We start from the raw sequence: 18930 nt of genomic DNA, 5'->3' as shown, positions 1-18930 counted from the left end.
AAATCATAAAAATTAATCATTGTGCTTACATTTATTTTATAATTATTTTTTGTTCATAAGAGCTATTTAAATAATCATAAAATAATGTATTATCAAATAGCACATTCATAATTTGCAGGCATTTTCTCTCATTAGATTGGTTTTGTTTTAGATAATTGAAAACCCTAAACAAAGTATTAAAACCAACACAACATTGAACAGATCAGAAGAGTGTGCTGGAGTGAAATCAAGGGAGATTCTGTAGGGCAGGAGAACAGGAGCTGTCTGCAGTTCAGATGTGGGGTAGACTCAAATAAGTGCCTGGGGGTGGGCAAGGCCATTCTCTAAGTAGGTAGACACACTGAAGCAAGGGGTCGGTACATGAAAGATACACTGTATCTACAGACAGGCTAAGACACAGGTGTCACAGTTGCTCTCTGGCCTGCTGCCTGGACTGCTGCTGATACATCTAGCTGCAGTTATACATGTGTCACAGCATCTTCTGGTGACTTTTGTACTCTCTAGCTCTGCTGCTCAAGTTGGTTCTGGCTTCAGAGTGTCTGTTTTCACTACTGGTTAATACCCTTCAAACTGTGGCTATGAGGATGTGTCGCTCCCCATATCTAAGTCTTCCTCATCTTTGGCTTATGGAATGTTGTACTGATCGTTCTGCAACTGGGTCAGGAGCTTATTGACATGGACAATGAGATCTGAATCTGGCATGTTCATACTCAAGAATGTCTTCAGGTATTTTAGAGGGAGCAGGTCTGAGTGATCCCAAAAGTCCTCAGGGTTCTTGTCCATCCATGTTTTCAGGAAGCTACAGAAGGTGTTCTTCACTTGTTCATCCTCTTCATTATTAGAGCTAAAGTATTCATAGCTAGAGAAGACCAGAAAGAATGTCACCTGTATTGTCCCATGCCCCCCATCTTAAAGACATCTAGGGGACATGGTGATTTCTGGAAAGGAATGGAGTCCAAATCCTGAAAGTTCTATTTTCTTCCAGAATTATTAGTTCACCTGCACACAGTAGTTGCTTTAAATATATTTGTGTAAAGGGTGAACACAAACATCTCTATCCAGACCTCTCAGTGGTCACAGGGTCTCTTAGATTATCCTTTCATGAGTCTTTACTTCGGATACATCTCTGGTGGGTACTCCAATATTTCTAGAATCTCTCTTACACATAGAACTGCTTTGACCAAGGCCTCAAAAATATTGGGTGAGGAATAAAGCAGTTTTTCAAGGTATATGGGATAGCTACGTCCATTTTAGGGTCTTAGTTCTGGACAGCCCACTCTCTTGGACCAAGCCTTTGAGAAGCAGTTTTATATTTCATGCTTCTGGATCCGGACAATTCTCTAGACAATAAATAGGCATGAGCGCGCGCGCGCGTGCGCGCGCGCGCACACACACACACACACACACACACACACACACACACACACACACACAATCAGAAAGAGGAGAGAGAGAGAGAGAGAGAGAGAGAGAGAGAGAGAGAGAGAGAGAGAGAGATTAAGATTCCCAGAAACAACAAGATCTGACACCTCTGGGCTTGGGGTAGGCACTCACCGCTTACACAGCAGATTCAGCACCTGCAGCGGGGTGGCAAACCTTTTGTATGTGGAGAGAAAGGCAGGGACAAAGAAGGGGTCCCCACCCTGCAGGGAAGGCACCAAGTGCTCCACCAACTTTTGCAATGTGTCTGCACTTATGCTTAACTCTCTACAACGCTCCCTCTGGTCTTCTGAGACAGATGCATTCTCACCCTGATGAGAGATCAAAGTGGATGATTCAAACATTCACTCTCATTGGGTGCTATCATTCCATATTTTCCTGAATTATTACACTGCCAATACAGAGAACAAAACATTCCCGCTTTCAGAGTGGTTACCTGGCTTTTGCGGTTTGCCTTCTTTCGGGTACATGGCCAGAGCTGTTGAAGGTAAGAGTAAACCCTGTGACTACAGCTACAGCCACAGCCTTTTCTGTTGTTTTTCTTGTGGCCTGTGACTTGAGTAGTCTGAAAACAGCAAAAATAAAACATCCTGCTTCCTCTAGGGTCTCAGACAAGGGAGCCTGGTCGGCTGGCTCTAAGCAGTTGGCTGTGTGGTCACCAAGGTTCTACATTGTTAGGTCATTGTCAAGGGGACATCACACTACTATTCCTTCATCAATGGGGCTTTCTTAAAAGACTCCTATGTCCCCTCCCACCTCCGAGGTTCACAAATAGACACAGCTACAGAGGTGTTTCGCATTCCACTGCTCCCAAGAGATGTCTGGATGTAGTCAGCACATGAACTTAGCAATCTGAGTCCTGAATGTCAAACTGCATCAGTAAACCTCATTCTATTCTCAACCCTAATTAGCCCATTGGACGATAAACCCTATGTATGTTATCTTGCTTCTATGTGACCTTGTGTGTGTGTTCTGTGTGGAATGAGATCATATGCACACCTGTGACAGCCAGCAGCCCCACAATGTCAGCGTGCCTACACAGGAGATGTCCTTCCCGGAATCAGTTTACCACCATGATTATTTAAGGGCTTACGCCCAGTGGTTTGCAGCTCTCTGTACACAGCCGACCCAGCCACACCCACCAGCTCAGGAGATGGGACCTGCACTGGTTCAGAATGGATTCATCTTCCTTTGCTTGTTCTTTAAATCCTTGTTTAAGTCCTTGTCCTAATTCTCCAGTGATGGACTGTGATCTGTCTCCTACATGAAACCTTTCCCTTCCCTTAGTAGCATTTAGTCTTGGTGCTTATCACAACAACCGAATGAAACTCGAACGCCACACTTTCTCTGTCCCCATGCTGTATTATGTGGCAGCCAACCTCTTCTCTACTTCCCCATCCCCCTCACTTGCTGGTATTCTATCTCTTTGTCTATCCTTGCGAATTCTTTTTTTGCTGTTCCCTGTGGTGTTTGCTCCAAAGTTAATCACTGTTCATCCCCTGGTCAGCTCCCTCCTTCAGAGTGTCTGGGTCACTGTTGAGCAAGCCTTGGATTCTGAGGAATCCATGTCATGTGCATGTGTTGGAACTTAACCTGGTATTCCAGAGTGTGGCAGGGTAGTTTTATAGTTTATTAACATGTCTCCTTTGTCAAAATGAAATATTCATTCTTCCTTTACTCATTTTGCAATGTTTTTATGGTTTCTTTTATTTCCCAGTCTGTGTAAAGTATGCATGCATGCCTGTGAGAATGCATGTACATGCAAGTGCCTGCCAGTGTGTGTGAATGGCATATGCCTTAATGCATGGTTACATGAGTGTGTCTGCCGGTGTGACCCTGTGTGCATGTGTGTGCGTGTCCACATACATTCAAGTGCATGTGAGTGCTTGCAAGAGTGTGTGCATCTTGCATCTGTGTGCACGCACGTGTGTGTGTGTGTGTGTGTGTGTGTGTGTGTGTTTATCTAGTGAGTTTTAAAGAGCTCTGGCCATTCACCTAACCCGTAAGAGAAAAGCCCAATTTACACACACACAAACACTGACACATACACACACACACACACACACACACACACACACACACACACACCACACGAACTAGTAGGAACTAATGCTTCTTTCTTAGAAATTTAGTTCCAAACCAATGTCCTGGGCTGCGTCCCCATGACAAAAGAGAGAATGGATAAATTCTGGGACTCTTGGTGGCTGCATGCATACAACTAGCTGATGCATTCAATCTATTTGTAACTAGAACAGAGACATCTAATTTCAGAGGGAGCATCTTTGAAGGTGTCCAGTCTGCTTGATAATTTAGAAACTATGAATGTGTGAGCAGCCTTCAAGGAGAAGGGAATCCTTAGTCCTAAGAATCTAGGAGGCTGAATGAGTCACCAAGAATTGCATCCCTACAACATCTGCAGCTGCCTGTAGAGGCACAGGCAGGACGCAGGTCCCACCCTGCTAATCTGTACAAAGTTAAGTGTGCTAGAAAAGCAGTGGAAGTAAAAGTTCACTGCTGACCCAGAGTGAGATACATGACGGTTAGGAGAGTAGTAGCCCCATACTTAACCAAAAAGGTGGACTTCCAAGATGGCTGCCTTAGTCTTTACCCTGTTGATCTTGGATAAATCCTGGTGATTTAAATCAGAGGCCTGGTCAGGCTTTCCTCTGTCAGTGGATGCACTCTACCACCACCACTATTGTTGAGCCTGAACAAGTTCAAGGCCTCAACAGAATATGTTTATGCCAAAATTGTAGGCCAATCAGTCATTTTTTTCTACTGATCAACCCTAAAGAGGGGGAAGCAACCTCTTAAATACCCTTATAAACACCAGACTTGGAGAAGATGCTAGACTTTGTGCTCCTGAATGTCTTCTCTGCTCTGCAGAGGGCTGCTATTTCCAGGCTCCTCCCCTCCATTCCTCCCTCCTTCCTTCCCTACCTCTCTCCCTCCCTCCACCCCCTCTCTGTTTCCCCATAAAAATCAAAGTTTTTCTTCATCACTTGATTTTGTCTAGTGTTTTCCATTCTGTTTGTGTTAGACTCAAGATTTTTCCTGCCTTGTAATTCTTTTTTTTATTGGATATTTTTAATTTATATTTCAGAAGTTATTCCTTTTCCTGGTTTCCCTCAAAGAGTCCCTATCCCATCCTCCTGTGCCTTATTCTATGAGGGTGTTTCCCTTACCCAACCACCTCCCTTCCTGCCTCCCCACCCTGACATTCCCCTACAATGGGTGGGGGGGGGAGGTCCAACCTTGGCAGGACCAAGGGCTTCTCCTTCCTTTGGTGCCCAACAAGGCCATCCTCTGCTACATATGCAGCTGGATCCATGGGTCGGACCATGTGTACTCTTTGGGTAGTGGTTTAGTCCCTGGGAGCTATGGTTGGTTGGTATGATTGTTCTTATGGGGTTGCAAGCTCCTTCAGCTCCTTCAATCCTTTCTCTAACTCCTCCAATGCAGACCCCATTCTCAGTTCAGTGGTTCACTGCTAGCATTCACCTCTGTATTTGTCACACTCTGACTGAGAGCCTCTCAGGAGATAGCTCTATCAGGCTCCTGTCATCATATACTTCTTGGCTTCATCACTGTTGTCTAGTTTTGGTGGCTGTATAGATATGGACGGGATCCTCAGATGGGGCAGGCTCAAATTGCTATTACTTCAATCTCTGCTCCAAACTTTTACTCCATATCTCCTCCTATGAATAATTTTGTTCCCCCTTTTAAGAAGAACTGAAGCATCCATACTTTGGTCCTCCTACTTCTTGAGCTTCCTGTGGTTTATGGATTATACCTTGGGTAATTCGAGCTTTTGGGCTAATATCCACTTATCAGTGAGTGTATAATATGTGGGCTTTTTCATGATTCCATTACCTCACTCATGATGGTATTTTCTACTTCCATCCATTTGCCTATGAATTTCATGAAGTCATTGCTTTTCATAGCCAAGTAGTATTCCATTGTGTAGATGTACCACATTTTCTATATCCATTCCTCTATTGAAGGGCATCTGGGTTCTTTCCAGATTCTGGATATTATAAATAAGGCTGCTACATACATAATAGAGTATGTGTCTCTGTTGTATCTTGGAGCACTATTTGGGTATATGCCCAGGAGTGGTTCCTTAGTACTATGTTCAATTTTCTGAAGAACCTCCAGACTGGTTTCCAAAGTGGTTGTACTAGCTTGCAATACCACCAACAATGGAGGAGTGTTTCTCTTTCTCCATACCTTCACCAGCATCGGTTGTCACCTGAGTTTTTGATCTTAGTCATTCTGATTGGCATGAGGTATAATCTCAGGGTTGTTTTGATTTGCATTTCCCTGATTTCTTTAGGTACTTCTCAGCCATTTGATAATCCTCAGCTGAGATTTCTTTGTTTAGCTCTGTATCCCATTTTTAATAGGGTTATTTGACTCTCTGGAACCTAACTTCTTGAGTTCTTTGTATATATTAGATATTAGCCCTCTATCAGATGTAGGATTGGTAAAGCTCTTTTCCCAATCTGTTTATTGCCATTCTGTCCTAATAAGAGTGTCCTTTGCCATACAGAAGCTTTGCAGTTTCATTGTCCTTTCTTGATCTTAGAGCATAAGCCATTGGTGTTTTGTTCAGGAAATTTTCCCCAATGCCCATGTGTTGGAGGCTATTCCCCACTTTTTCTTTTATTAGTTTGAGTGTCTCTGGTTTTATATGGAGGTCCTTGATCCACTTGGACTTCACTTTGTACAGGACTTAAGCTTTGTACAATTTGCATTCTTCTTCATGGTGACCTCCAGTTGAACCAGCACCATTTGTTGAAAATGCTATCTTTTTTCCACTGAATGGTTTTAGGTCCTTTGTCAAAGATCAAGTGACCATAGGTGTGTGGGTTCATTTCTGGGTCTTCAATTCTATTCCATTGAACTACCTGCCTGTCTGTGTAACAATACCATTACAGTTTTTATTACTATTGCTTGAGATCAGAAGTTCTTTTACTGTTGATGATAGTTTTCGATATCCTGTGTTTTTTGTTATTCTAAATGAATTTGCAAATTGCTCTTTCTAACTCTATGAGGAATGGAGATGGAATCTGATAGGGATTACATTGAATCTGCAGATTGCTTTTGACAAAATGACCATTTTTACTGTATTAATCCTGTCAATCCATTACCCTGGGAGTTCTTTCCATCTTCTGAGATCGCCTTCTATTTGTTTCTTCAGAGATTTGAAGTTCTTGTCATACTGATCTTTCACTTGCTTGGTTAGAGTATTTTATGTTATTTGGGACTATTGTGAAGGGTGTCATTTCTCTAATTTCTTTCTCAGCCTATTTATCCTTTGAGTAGAGGAAGGCTACTGATTTGTTTGAGTTAATTTTATACCCAGCAACTTTGTTGAAGTTGTTTATCAGGCTTAGTATTTCTCTGGTGGAACTTTTTGGGTCACTTAAGTATATTCTCATATCATCTGCCGATAGTGATATTTTGACTTTTTCCTTTCCAATTTGTATTCTTTTGAACCCCCTCTTTTGTCTGATTACTCTGCCTAGGACTTCAAGTACTATGTTGACTATTAGAAAGACAGTAGGATGCCTTGCCTAGTCCCTGATTTTAGTGGGATTGATTCAAGTTTCTCTCCATTTAGTTTGATGTTGATTACTGGTTTGCTATATATTGTTTTAGGTATGGGCCTTGAATTCCTGATCTTTACAAGACTTTTAACATGAAGAGGTGTTGAGTTTTGTCAGCTTTCTCAAATGCTTTCTCAGCAACTAATGAGATGATCATGTGGATTTTTTTTTGAGTTCACATAGTGGATTACATTGATGGATTTCTATATATTGAAGAATCCCTGCATCCCTGGGATGAAGCCTACTTGATCATGATGAATAATCATTTTGATGTGTTCTTGGATTTGAGTTGCAAGAATTTTGAGTGATTTTGCATTGATTTTCATAAGGGAAATTAGTCTCAAGTTATCTTTCTTCATTGGGTCTTTGTGTGATCTAGGTATAAGCATAATTTTGGATCCACAGAAGGAGTTGGATAATGTTCCCTTCTCTTTCTATTGTGTGGGGTAGTTTCGACAGTATTGGTATGAGGCCTTTTATGAAGGTCTGATAGAATTCTGCACTAAACCCATCTGGTCCTGGCCTCCTATTTGGTTGGGAGACTTTTAATAACTGCTTCTATTTCTTTAGGAGTTACAGGGTTGTTTAACTCATTTATCTGATCCTGATTTAACTTTGGTATCTGGTATCTGTCTAGGAAATTTTCCATTTCCTCCAGACTTTTCAGTTTTGTTGAATATAGGCTTTTGTAGTAAGATCAGATGGTTTTTTGAATTTCCTCAGATTCTGTTATGTCTAGCTTTTCATTCCTGATTTTGTTAATTTGGATATACTCTCTGTGTCCTCGGGTTACTTGGGCCAAGGGTTTATCTATCTTGTTGATTTTCTCAAAGAACCAGCTCCCGGTTTTGTTGATTCTTTGTATAGTCTTTTTTGTTTCTACTTGGTTGATTTCAGCCCTGAGTTTGAGTATTTCCTGCCTTCTACTCCTCTTGGGTGTATTTGCTTTTTTTTGTTATAGAGCTTTTAGGTATATTGTCAAGCTGCTAGTGTATGCTCTCTCCAGTTTCTTTTTGGAGGCACTTAGAGCTAACCATTTTCCTCTTAGCACTTCTTCCACTGTATCCCTTAAAATTGGGTATGTTGTGCCTTCATTTTCATTAAATTATTAAAAGTCTTTAATTTCTTTCTTCCTTTCTTCCTTTCTTCCTTTCTTCCTTTCTTCCTTTCTTCCTTTCTTCCTTTCTTCCTTTCTTTCTTCCTTTCTTTCTTTCTTTCTTTCTTTCTTTCTTTCTTTCTTTCTTTCTTTCTTTCTTTCTTTCTTTCTTTCATGACCAAGTTATCATTGAGTAGGGGGTTGTTCAACTTCCATGTATAGGTGGGCTTTCTGTTGTTACTGAAGACTGGCCTTAGTCTGGGGTGATCTGATAGGATGCATGGGATTGTTTCAGTCTTCTTGTATATGTTGAAGCCTGTTTTGTGACTAATTATATAATCAGTTTTTGAGAAGGTACCATAAGGTGCTGAGAAGAAGGTATATTCTTTTGTTTTAGGATGAAATGTTCTATAAATATCTGTTAAATCCATTTGGTTCATAACTTCTATTAGTTTCTCTATGTCTCTAATTTCTATTTCCATGATCTGCCCATTGATGAGAGTGGGATGTTGAAATCTCCCACTATTTTTGTGTGATGTGCAATGTGTGCTTTGAGCTTTAGTAAGGTTTCTTTTATTAATGAAGGTGTCCTTGCATTTGGCGCATAGATATTCAGGATTGAGAGTTCACCTTTTGGATTTTTTCCTTTGATGAATATGAAGTGTCCTTACTTATCTTTTTGATAACTTTTGGTTGAAAGTTGATTTTATTTGATATTAAAATGGCTGAATTTCTCCAGCTTGTTTCTTGGGACCATTTGCTTGGAAAATTGTTTCCCAGCATTTTATTCTGAGGTACTGCCTGACAAAGGTATGTTGTCACTAAGGTATGATTCCTGTATGCAGCAAAATGCTGGGTCTTCTCTCACTATTCAATCTCTTATTCTATGTCTTTTTATTGAGGAGTTGAGTCCATTGATGTTAAGAGATATTGAGGAATAGTGATTGTTGTTTCCTGTTATTTTTCATGTTAGAGGTGGAACTACGTTTGTATGCTATCTTCTTTTGGGTTCGTTTCAAGGAGATTACTTTCTTGCTTTTTCTAGGGTGTAGTTTCCCTCTTTGTGTTGGAATTTTCCAACAATTACCCTTTGTAAGGCTGGATTTGTAGAAAGATATTGTGTAAATTTGGATTTGTTATGGAATATCTTGGTTTCTGTTAGTCCTTTCTTGTCCAATTGTGCTGGTTTGAACTTGCAGTACAACCTGAAACGATGTTACAACATTGGAGCCCCAGTACAATCTGAAACGATGTTACAACATTGTATGCCACCAAGTATCCTTAACTTTTCCCTGACTTTAGATTAACTTTTGCCATTGCCTGTCTAATAAGCATACACTGAGAGGAATATATTGTACTGCACCAAATTCCTTTACATGCCTGTTTATTTCTGTGTACTTTTTGGGATCACAGAAGTTAGGGCTGGAGTGATGGTTCAACAGTTAAGAATTTTCTGTTTCTGAAGAGGATTGATGTTCAGGTCTTAGTACTCATGTCAGGTCAAATGTTAGTCTAGCTCTGAGGGATCCAATGCTGTCTTCTAGTCTCTAATGGCACTAGTACTCATGTACATACATACACACATACATAAATATAACATACACACATACACTTACATACACACACGCACACACACACACATACACACATATACTCACAAAAAAACAATTTAAATCTTTAAGGAAATAATGTAAAAGTATGTTTTTCTATTTTTTACACTAATTGAAAATATTATTTCCCTGCATTCATTTATACAATACAATACAAATTCTGCATTGTATTGATAGGTTTTCTTATGTTAAACTATTCTTGCATTTCTAGGACAAGTCCCAGTTGCCTCAGTATATAATCCTTTTAATGTTCTTAGATACTTAGAATGTTGCATATTGAAAGCATTTTCAATCTATGGCAGGCAAAAGTTCTACTGTGAGTGCACAATGCACTATTTTTTTATTTGTTTGTTTTTTATTTTATGACAGGGACTCCTTTGTAGCCCAGATTAGCCACAAACTCTTGATAGTCCTCGGTTTGTCTCCTGGAGTGATGTAAATCATCCTGAAGGGTTTTGTAATTGTGAGATTCCTCTCCTGAATTCCTTTGGTTTTGTTATGATGTTTTTTATTGTATATGAGAGTGTGTATGTATGTATGTACGTATGTATGTATGTATGTATGTATGTATGTATGTATGTATGTATATATGTACGTGCATGAATGCTGGTACCTATGGAAGCTAGATTACATTATTGGTATTTTCTAACTATTCAGTGGGATTTCTTATTTTACCAAATGCTCTGCTTAAGAGTGTTTCGTTTAGTTTTCATCCATTTGTGGCTTTTTAAAATAAAAGCTGTCCAATACTTACTAATATTTAGCTAGTCTGTTGAGGTAATGTGATGGTTTGCATATGCTTGGCCCAGGGAGTGGCACTATTAGAAGGTGTGGCCTTGTTGGAGGAAGTGTGTCACTGTGGGATGGGCTTGGAGACCCGCCTTTAGATGCCTAGGGATGCTCAGTATGTTTCTGGCTTCTTTCAGGGGAAGATGTAGAACTCAGCTCCTCCTACACTGTGCTTACCTAGATGCTGCAATGCTGCCATGCTCTGCCTTGATGATAAGGGACTGAACCTCTGAACCTGTAAGCCAGCCCCAATTAAATGTTGTCTTTTGTAACTCATGTAGGTCATGGTGTCTGTTGACAGCAGTAAGACCCTAACTGCTACAGGTAACAATACCTTTTAATTCAGTAGATTCAATTTGTGGAGAAATATAATATCTATTCTGGACAATATTCAATGAACACTTGGAAATGGGTCTTCTGCCTGAATGTTTTACTTGTCACCTTTAATTGATTTATAGTATTGTTAACATCCTCTGTGTCTTTATTTACCTTCAGTCTTTATGTCATACCCACCATTAAAAGTGGTGTATTGAAGTTTGCAAACATTATTGCCCAACTGAGCTCTCACCTCCTCTGTTTTCTGATTTGCTTCGTTGTTGTTGATCTGTGATTTGGTGCATGCATTTTGTAATCATTATAAATTGTTGATAAATTGACTCTTTAAAAGACATATGATGCACTTCTTTGTCTCATGCAGTAGTATATTACTTAGAAGTTGATTATATTTGGAATTAGCACAGAGACTCTAAGACTCATTTAGCTGGCATTTGCATATAACATATTTCCCATCCTATCACTTTGAACATATTTATGCCTGTCTTTGTCTATTTTCTACTTCTAACACAAAATAGAATGAAATAAGTTGTACTTTTTTTGTATATTTTTGTATGGTTCTGGTAAGTGGAGTGTCCAAGACTGAGGAGATGTCATCTGCTTGGGATCTTATTGTGTCACCCTGTGCAAAGAGATGAAAATATTTATTGAACAAGTATTTGAAAGCAATGGATCGTATTTGAAGTAATATCCCCATTTATAATTAGTATTATCTGTTCATGAGGGTGGAGTCCTAATCCAAATTACTCTGTAAAGGTGTTAATTCTAACAATGTGGTAGCAACTGAGTTCTCCAGTGGATGCTTTTTAGCCCCAGGTTAAAAATGTGCCCCTACAGCCCTCCCTAATTTGTGTCCTTACCGTAGATTTCTTTCTTCCCTCATACCTCACACTCAACATATCCTAGCACCAAGTCGAAGGACAAAGAACAGTTTTATCTATCTCAGATACAACTGCAATTTACTTGTGAAGGAAAACCATATACAGTGGTAACAGATTGCCCTGTGCTGTGTGTCTCTGAGACCTCCCTGATCAATAATGCGCAGGGAGATACTATCCCTGTTACCTATCACTTTTATTTCTCTTAATTCTTGTCACTGAATTCCATATAGATTTTTGATAGCTCATCATTTTGTTAAAACCTTCTTCCTAGTATCCTGCACCCCCATGTTTGTTTTAACTGTACTTTATAGCCTCCTCTCCCCTAGTGGCTTTATTCCCAAGTACTTTTTTCTAATTATGTCTCTACAATTGTACTTCAAAGTTAAGCATACAGAAGATTCAAAACTAGATCCACATATGAGAGAGATCATGTTGCATTTGACTTTCTGCTACTGGGTGACATTACTCAGTATAATTTTTTCTAGCCCCATTTCCCCATACATTTTAATTTTGTTTTTCTTTACTGGTAAGTAATATTGCATTGTCTATTTCTCTGGCACTTCTCCTATATATCCATTAGTTCATGTGCATCTAAGTTGATTCTGTTTCCTAGAGTTGTGAAAAAACAGCAATGAATATGGATCCACTACTATTTCTGTAGAATGCACAATACTTTCACTTGTATACTAAGGTCATATGGGCTCTAGGCTTTTTGGATGAACCACCCTACTGATTTCCACAAGTGGTTGTCTGACATTCTCCACTGTGATTTGTAGTAATTTATATTTCTGATCATAGCCATTCTGAGTGTGTTGCAATGGAATATTAATATTGTTTTAACCTGTATATCCCAGGTACTCAAAGGTCTTTAAGACTTTTCAAATTGTTTGTCAGGCATTTGAAAATTTTGAGAACTTCCTGTTCATCTTCAGAACCCATTTTTTATTTGGATTTTTTCATAATGTGCAAAGATTCGAGTTCTTTGTATGTTCTAGACACCAATTCTTTGTCATACAGAAGCCTTTCAGTGTCATGAGATCCCAGTTGTTTTTTCTCATTCCCTGCACTTTAGGAACCTGTTAGAAAGTACCCACTGCCACTGTCAGTTGACACAGGCACCTCCTTTATTCCCTACCAGTTTCTGAGTGACAAGATTTATGCTAAGGTCTTTATTGTTGAGATTGGTGCAAGGTAAGCAATAATGGTCTAGTTTCATTGTTCCTCAGAGTGAAATCCAGGTATCTCAGAACCATTTGTAAAAGATGTTGTTTCCAATGCATATTTCTAAATTTTTTTTCAAATTACAGAAAGCATGGATTAATGGTATCTGGGTCCTCCATTCTGATGAATTGATTTACATGTCTTTTTTTTAATGCTGGTACATGATGGTTATAATGCCATGGTTCTGTGCTATAGTTTGGAATCAAGTGGTCTGCCACGTCCTGCAGTATTCTTTTTTGTTTGAGATTGCTTTGGCTATCCTTGTTTTTTGTACCTCCATTTAAAATTCAGCTTTGCTTTTATATGTTTCTGAAGACTGGCCTTGGAGTTTGGTTGGGATTGAATTGAATCTGTGGATTGCTTTTGGCAGGATGGCCATTTTCATTAGATTAATTTTTCCAATTCATCGACATTGGAGGTCTTTTACCTTCTATTGTCTTTCTCAGTTTATTTTATAAGTCTCTTAAACTTTCATTATAAAGGGATCTCATTTCCTTGGGTAGGTTTTTTCCTGTGTGTGTGTGTGTGTGTGTGTGTGTGTGTGTGTGTGTGTGTGTGTGTGCATGTGTGTACATGATAGTATCCTTTATTTCTTTTTTAGTGTATGTATTTGTCATTGGTATATAGTAATTCTCATGATTTTGTGAGTTGATTTTGAAAGCTTGTATTTGGCTGAAAGTGTTTACTTGATATGAGAGCTGATGATGGACAGAGGCTTAGAGTCTCTTACATGGGAAAATTAAGATGCAATTACATCTTCATTTTCTAATGTGTACCCTCTTTTATTTTGTTCTCTTGTCTTATTGCTTTGGCCAAGCTTCTGGGTATTGTATTTGACATGAATAGAGGGAGTGGGAAACCTTGTCTTGTTACTGATCTTAATGGGAACACTGCATTTTTCTCCATTTGACCATGTATTGGTTATAGGTTTGTTGCTACAGTCTTTATTACATTTCCATTCCTAGCTTTTCCACAATTTCATGATGAAGTTGTCTTTTGTTTTATCAAAGATGTTTTCTCTATATAATGAAATGGCTATTTATTTCCCTATTTATGTGATGGATAATATATATATATATATATATATATATATATATAACTATCTTTGCATCTCTGGAATGAAGCCTACTTGGTCAATACGTACTATTTTTGTTATGATTTTGAATTCATTTTCATGTATTTTATTGAGATTTGATGCATCTACATTCACTGGGGAAATCAGTCTATAATTTTATTTTACTTTTGAGAACCTCCTATATGAACATTGCTTTTGCATCTCCCTCACCTCTCTCTCCTTTGAAAGTCATCCTATGCTTTTTCTTTCCCCTCCAAAATTTAAGACACCTTCTTTAATTATTATTGTTGGATATATGCACATATATTTACAAATATAGTTATGAAACACATGAACATACAACCAATTGGGTCTATCACTATTTGCAACCCATGTGCCTATGTATCCTTGGCTGGCCGCTTGGGATTGGATAATATATGCAGTTGCATATTTGAGGACACTGCATTCCTTCCTCTCTCAGCAGCCATTGACTACCATAGCTTTTTCTCTAGGGGTAGGACACTGTGGAATTTGACCTGCCTATATTGGCATTTCAACTGGTGTTATGATCATTCCCATCTTATTTAGGCAACCATTGTTGAGATTTTATGGGCTCATTGTTCCTCTCATGTCTAATTTATTCTATAGGACAGCAGATATCCTGAGCTGTTTCAACCTTTCTTACCCCCTCTTTTCAGCCCTTTTGGTAGAAGGGGTATAATAAGGCTTACATTGTAGATGTATCAGTTGAATCTGAGAAATTCATTTGACCAGTTGCAGACTTCTGTATTACTATCTGTTGCAAAAAGGTTTTTTTCTTGATGGTTAGAACTATGCTTATCTGTGAGAATAAAGGTCATTATTTAAAATAAAAGTAAGAATGACACTAACTTAAGAAACTGGCAGTAGTAGGCTCTCCTCTCAAGTTTAAAATCTCTTCAGTCAAGAAAGGTTGCTGGAGTTCACAGTAGCGTGAATCCACTCCTACTGAATGGACCATAATCCCCATTAGATAGCTGTTGGTCACTGCCGAGATGAAATGGCACTACTGCACTGCTGTAAATAACTTGACAGTTTAGTTGCTGCTGTGATTCCTAGGCTTTACAGCTACTCTTGTGAGTTGGAGTCTCTCAACTGTAATTCTCTTAGGCTGTAGTTCCACACTGATGACCTTACAGTTCAAGGATTACAGAAACACTCCCCTTGTGGGGAAAGTTCTATGTTCTCTAATGATAAATGTTCTTAGATATCTATGATAACTTTGCCCTTACAGTATATCTTGATTAGGCCATCAGGGTATCTAATATATCCTTTAACATATACCTGTTGGCTTACATGCCTCCATAGTCTGTATAGTCAATAACCTGTTTATGTCTCCAACACTGACCACTTAGGCTCTCTAAGGTTGAAGCAAACCTGGACCAATGTAAGCCATTGGTAAGAGAGAATTTGGAGAGCAGAGTTCAGAGACAATGCTAGAGGTGAATGCTAAGGTCCCAAGAGGGCATTTGTAGAATCTTTGACTCCTTAAACTATTTCTAAATTAAAATATTGAACAATGTCTCAATGTCATGAATAAATGAGAACTTGAGTTCAGACTCCCTACCACCCAGTAAACCAAGTATCAAGGTGTGTACCGATAATCTCAATACTAGAAAGCAGAATAAAGAAGGATACCAGAGGTTTCCTGGCTATCCATTATAGTCAACCATGAGCTTTATGTTCATGGAGAGATACTGTGTAAACATATTATATATATATATGTATATTGTATATGTATATGTATATATATGCCTAAGTAAATAAATGAGGCTAAAAATAAATAAGTAAAATAATTGGAAATATAGGAAGACATTGAGCTCCATCTGTACACATGCACCATGAAATCCAGTCCACACACAAATAAATAGAAAAATAAATAAGATTTCCAAAATGTGTTTAGGGTCACTTTCCCACTGGTTTAAGGACTATAACACTTTTACATAACAATATGTTTAGTAAGTAGTAAGTTGGTCATATCTTTTATATTATTGTCTTAGCATGCTTTTGTATTGTTTTGATGGTCAAGATAATCTTTGAAACTCATTTAGTTTATCCTTCTTTCTTATGCTGATGTGTGAAATGTAAACATTTAAATGCAGAGGTATTCAGACAGTCAATTACAATGATCAAAATAACACAAACCTAGTCACATTCTGGATTAGTTATAGATTTTACTTAATACCACAGGCAGTTTCTTCAGCTTGTTCTTTAAAAGGAAAACAGAACAAACACACTTTAATGCTGTATGTTCAATTTCAAATACTTTGTCTCATCCTCTCTTACTGTATACAGACACACAGCCATGGCATTCCTTGAATAGTTTTCTGTTTAGATTCTTCTGCCGAATATTCTAGTCTATCACTGTTGACTTTTGCTTCCAACGAAGCCTTAGACCCCAGACACAGTTGTTCCAGGATCTGTATAACATGGACAGCTTTTAGTCAATTTCCCAATAATTTCCTATGTCATTTCATCCAAGTCTTCATCACAATGGCTTTTACCATGTACATTTCTGATTGTGCCCACTTAAGCAATCTCTGAGATGTTCTGGACTTCTCTTGAGGTTCTTTTTTTTTTTCAAGCCCTTAACAGAATTGCTCTTGATGCTCCATTCACAGCTATTGAGGCTTTTCCTGGTCTATTCCTCTAATATCTTCCAGCCTGTAATCATTCATTTCAAAACTGCTTTCTATATTCTCTATTATCTGCAATAGCTCATCTTTTCAGAACCCAATTTCTGTCTTGGTCCATTTTGTGCTACTGTGCCAGCATACTACAGACTTTCTAGTTTGTAGTGAATGCAGATTTAGTTCTTACAGTTATTGATATTAGATGTATAAGACGAAGCAGTTGACATCTGGAGAGACTTTTTATGTCTTTGCTGTCATCCCAGGACAGAAAGCAGAAAGAAAATAAATAAGTAAAAAAATCAAACTTTCAGTTTCAAGCCCTTTTATACTTGGTATTAATCCATTTACAGGCAGAGACCTCTTGGCATCGTTGCCTCTCGCTGGCAGCACTTGTTAATATATCTGTAATATATTACACATGCTTTGTTAATATATCTGTAATATATTACACATGCTTTGTTAATATATCTGTAATGTATTACACATGCCTTGTTAATATATCTATAATGTATTACACATGCCTTGTTAATATATCTGTAATGTATTACACGTGCCTTTTTTACTTTGGAGGGAAGGCTGCAGTCAAACAATAGCTTTGTTCTTCAGGAAAAATCACATCTCCTGTGGATGGCATTAATTTACTTGTTTTGAAACTTCTATTTTATTGAGCTTCACAGTTTGATTGGAGAATTTAATCCATTCATGCATATGATATAATCATTAAAATAAAGAATATTTATACTTTCTTACTAGATTTTTATGCCTGTCAACTCTTTTGTTCTTACTTTTCTTCATTCTATCTGCTTTTGTATTTGCCCAATCTATGAATACTTTGATTCTCTTCTCATTTCTTCTTGTATTTATATTTTAGATGTATTTTTAGTGGTTACCATGGGTTATAATTATGGGTTATTATAGTAGGTTCAAATAGCTTCTTAAATTTATAACAATCTGGTATGAATTAATCTCCACATTAATAATAAGCAGAATGTATGCTCCTTGGTCTTCACTAGGTTGTCACAAATTACATTTTTATACATTGTGTTCAATAACACAGATTAATAATTATTTTATTCATTCATCATGCAAATCATGTAAGAATGAATGTTACCTTTGTTTAAAATGTTTCCTTGTGCAGCTTTGAGTTGTTATCTATTATTCTTTTTAATTCCAATGGAAAGACTTGAAACAACCTGGATTTTGGTTAATCAGGCAATATCTTTATTTTGAAGGATGGCTCTTCTGCCTTTTGAATTCTTGCTTGATCTTTCTCTCTTATGTTATTGAAAAATGACATTTCATTCTCCTTTTGCTTCTCTCAATATATTTGTTATATTTAAATTGGTTCCTTGTGTTACTAAGGGTTCCTTTTACATGGTCATCTCCCTATCCTTCCCTCCCCCTTCTCCTTCTCTCTCTCCCTCTCCCTTCCCCCCCTCGCTCTTATTTTTGATGCTTATTTTTTTAAATAGCTTCATTTCTTTATTTATGTGTAAGAGTATTTTGCTTGCATGCAATGTCTATGCACCAACACTCATGCAGTGCCCACTGAGCTAAAATGAGAGTCTGATCCAGTAGGATTGGGGTTGCAGACTGCTGTCTGTCACCAGGTATATGCCACAACCTGAACCTAGGTCAGCAGCAGTCAGTACTATTATCTATAGAGCTATCTCTCTCTAGGCTCCTCTCTTGCTATGTCTAACCAAAAGGGATTTTGACAGTTTGATTAAAATATAACTAACATAGGTCTCTCTGTTAACTCAATGTAGATGTCACTGAACTTCTTGGGTTTATAGATTTGTGTATTTCATAAAATATTAGGAAATTTTTATGATTTAAAACATACTATTTGTCTATCTTCATTTCTCCCTTCTTTTTCTCTGATTCGCTTTATTCATGAGCTCCTTATGACTTATGAACTTTTCCTCATTATTTCTTTCATATTTCTCAGACAAGTTAGTATCAACTCTCCTTCCTGTAATGTATTCAGGTACATTCATTTTTTTTGTTTGTATCTTTCTAATGAAATTTCCCCTTCAGTTTTTATGAATTTCAGTTCCAATATTTCTATAGGGTTTGATTTTTATCTTTCCTTGTTCAGCAACATTCTCAAGCCCCTTCTGACTACCTGTGCCTGACTGATTTCTTGTACTTCTTTGCACATGGCTTCCTGTCACTTTTTGAATATGTTTCACAGAGTTATCTTCATGTTTTGTCAGGTA

The 18930-nt window shown here is 38.0% G+C and overlaps 1 long non-coding RNA gene and 1 pseudogene across 3 annotated transcripts in view; one reads left to right on the top strand and one right to left on the bottom strand.

Moving 5' to 3' along the window:
- Positions 1 to 18930, top strand: part of LOC148000389 (uncharacterized) — a 319504-nt gene that overhangs the window by 122221 nt on the left and 178353 nt on the right. For both annotated transcript variants that reach the window (XR_015639646.1, XR_015639647.1), the window contains exon 2: positions 10685 to 10784. This is a non-coding gene — a long non-coding RNA (uncharacterized LOC148000389). The remainder of the gene's footprint in view (positions 1 to 10684; positions 10785 to 18930) is intronic.
- Positions 463 to 2098, bottom strand: Ralgdsl4 (ral guanine nucleotide dissociation stimulator like 4; annotated as a pseudogene). The gene is made up of 3 exons (XR_015639643.1): positions 1877 to 2098; positions 1555 to 1751; positions 463 to 859 (listed from the first exon to the last, which is right to left on the bottom strand). The product of XR_015639643.1 is annotated as a ral guanine nucleotide dissociation stimulator like 4 (transcript).

Source organism: Rattus norvegicus, chromosome 16 (assembly GCF_021556685.1).
Source record: "Rattus norvegicus strain SHRSP/BbbUtx chromosome 16, alternate assembly SHRSP_T2T, whole genome shotgun sequence".
NCBI lineage: Eukaryota > Metazoa > Chordata > Mammalia > Rodentia > Muridae > Rattus > Rattus norvegicus.
Note: the sequence above shows the minus strand (reverse complement) of the source record. Positions and strands in the feature narration are given on the sequence as shown.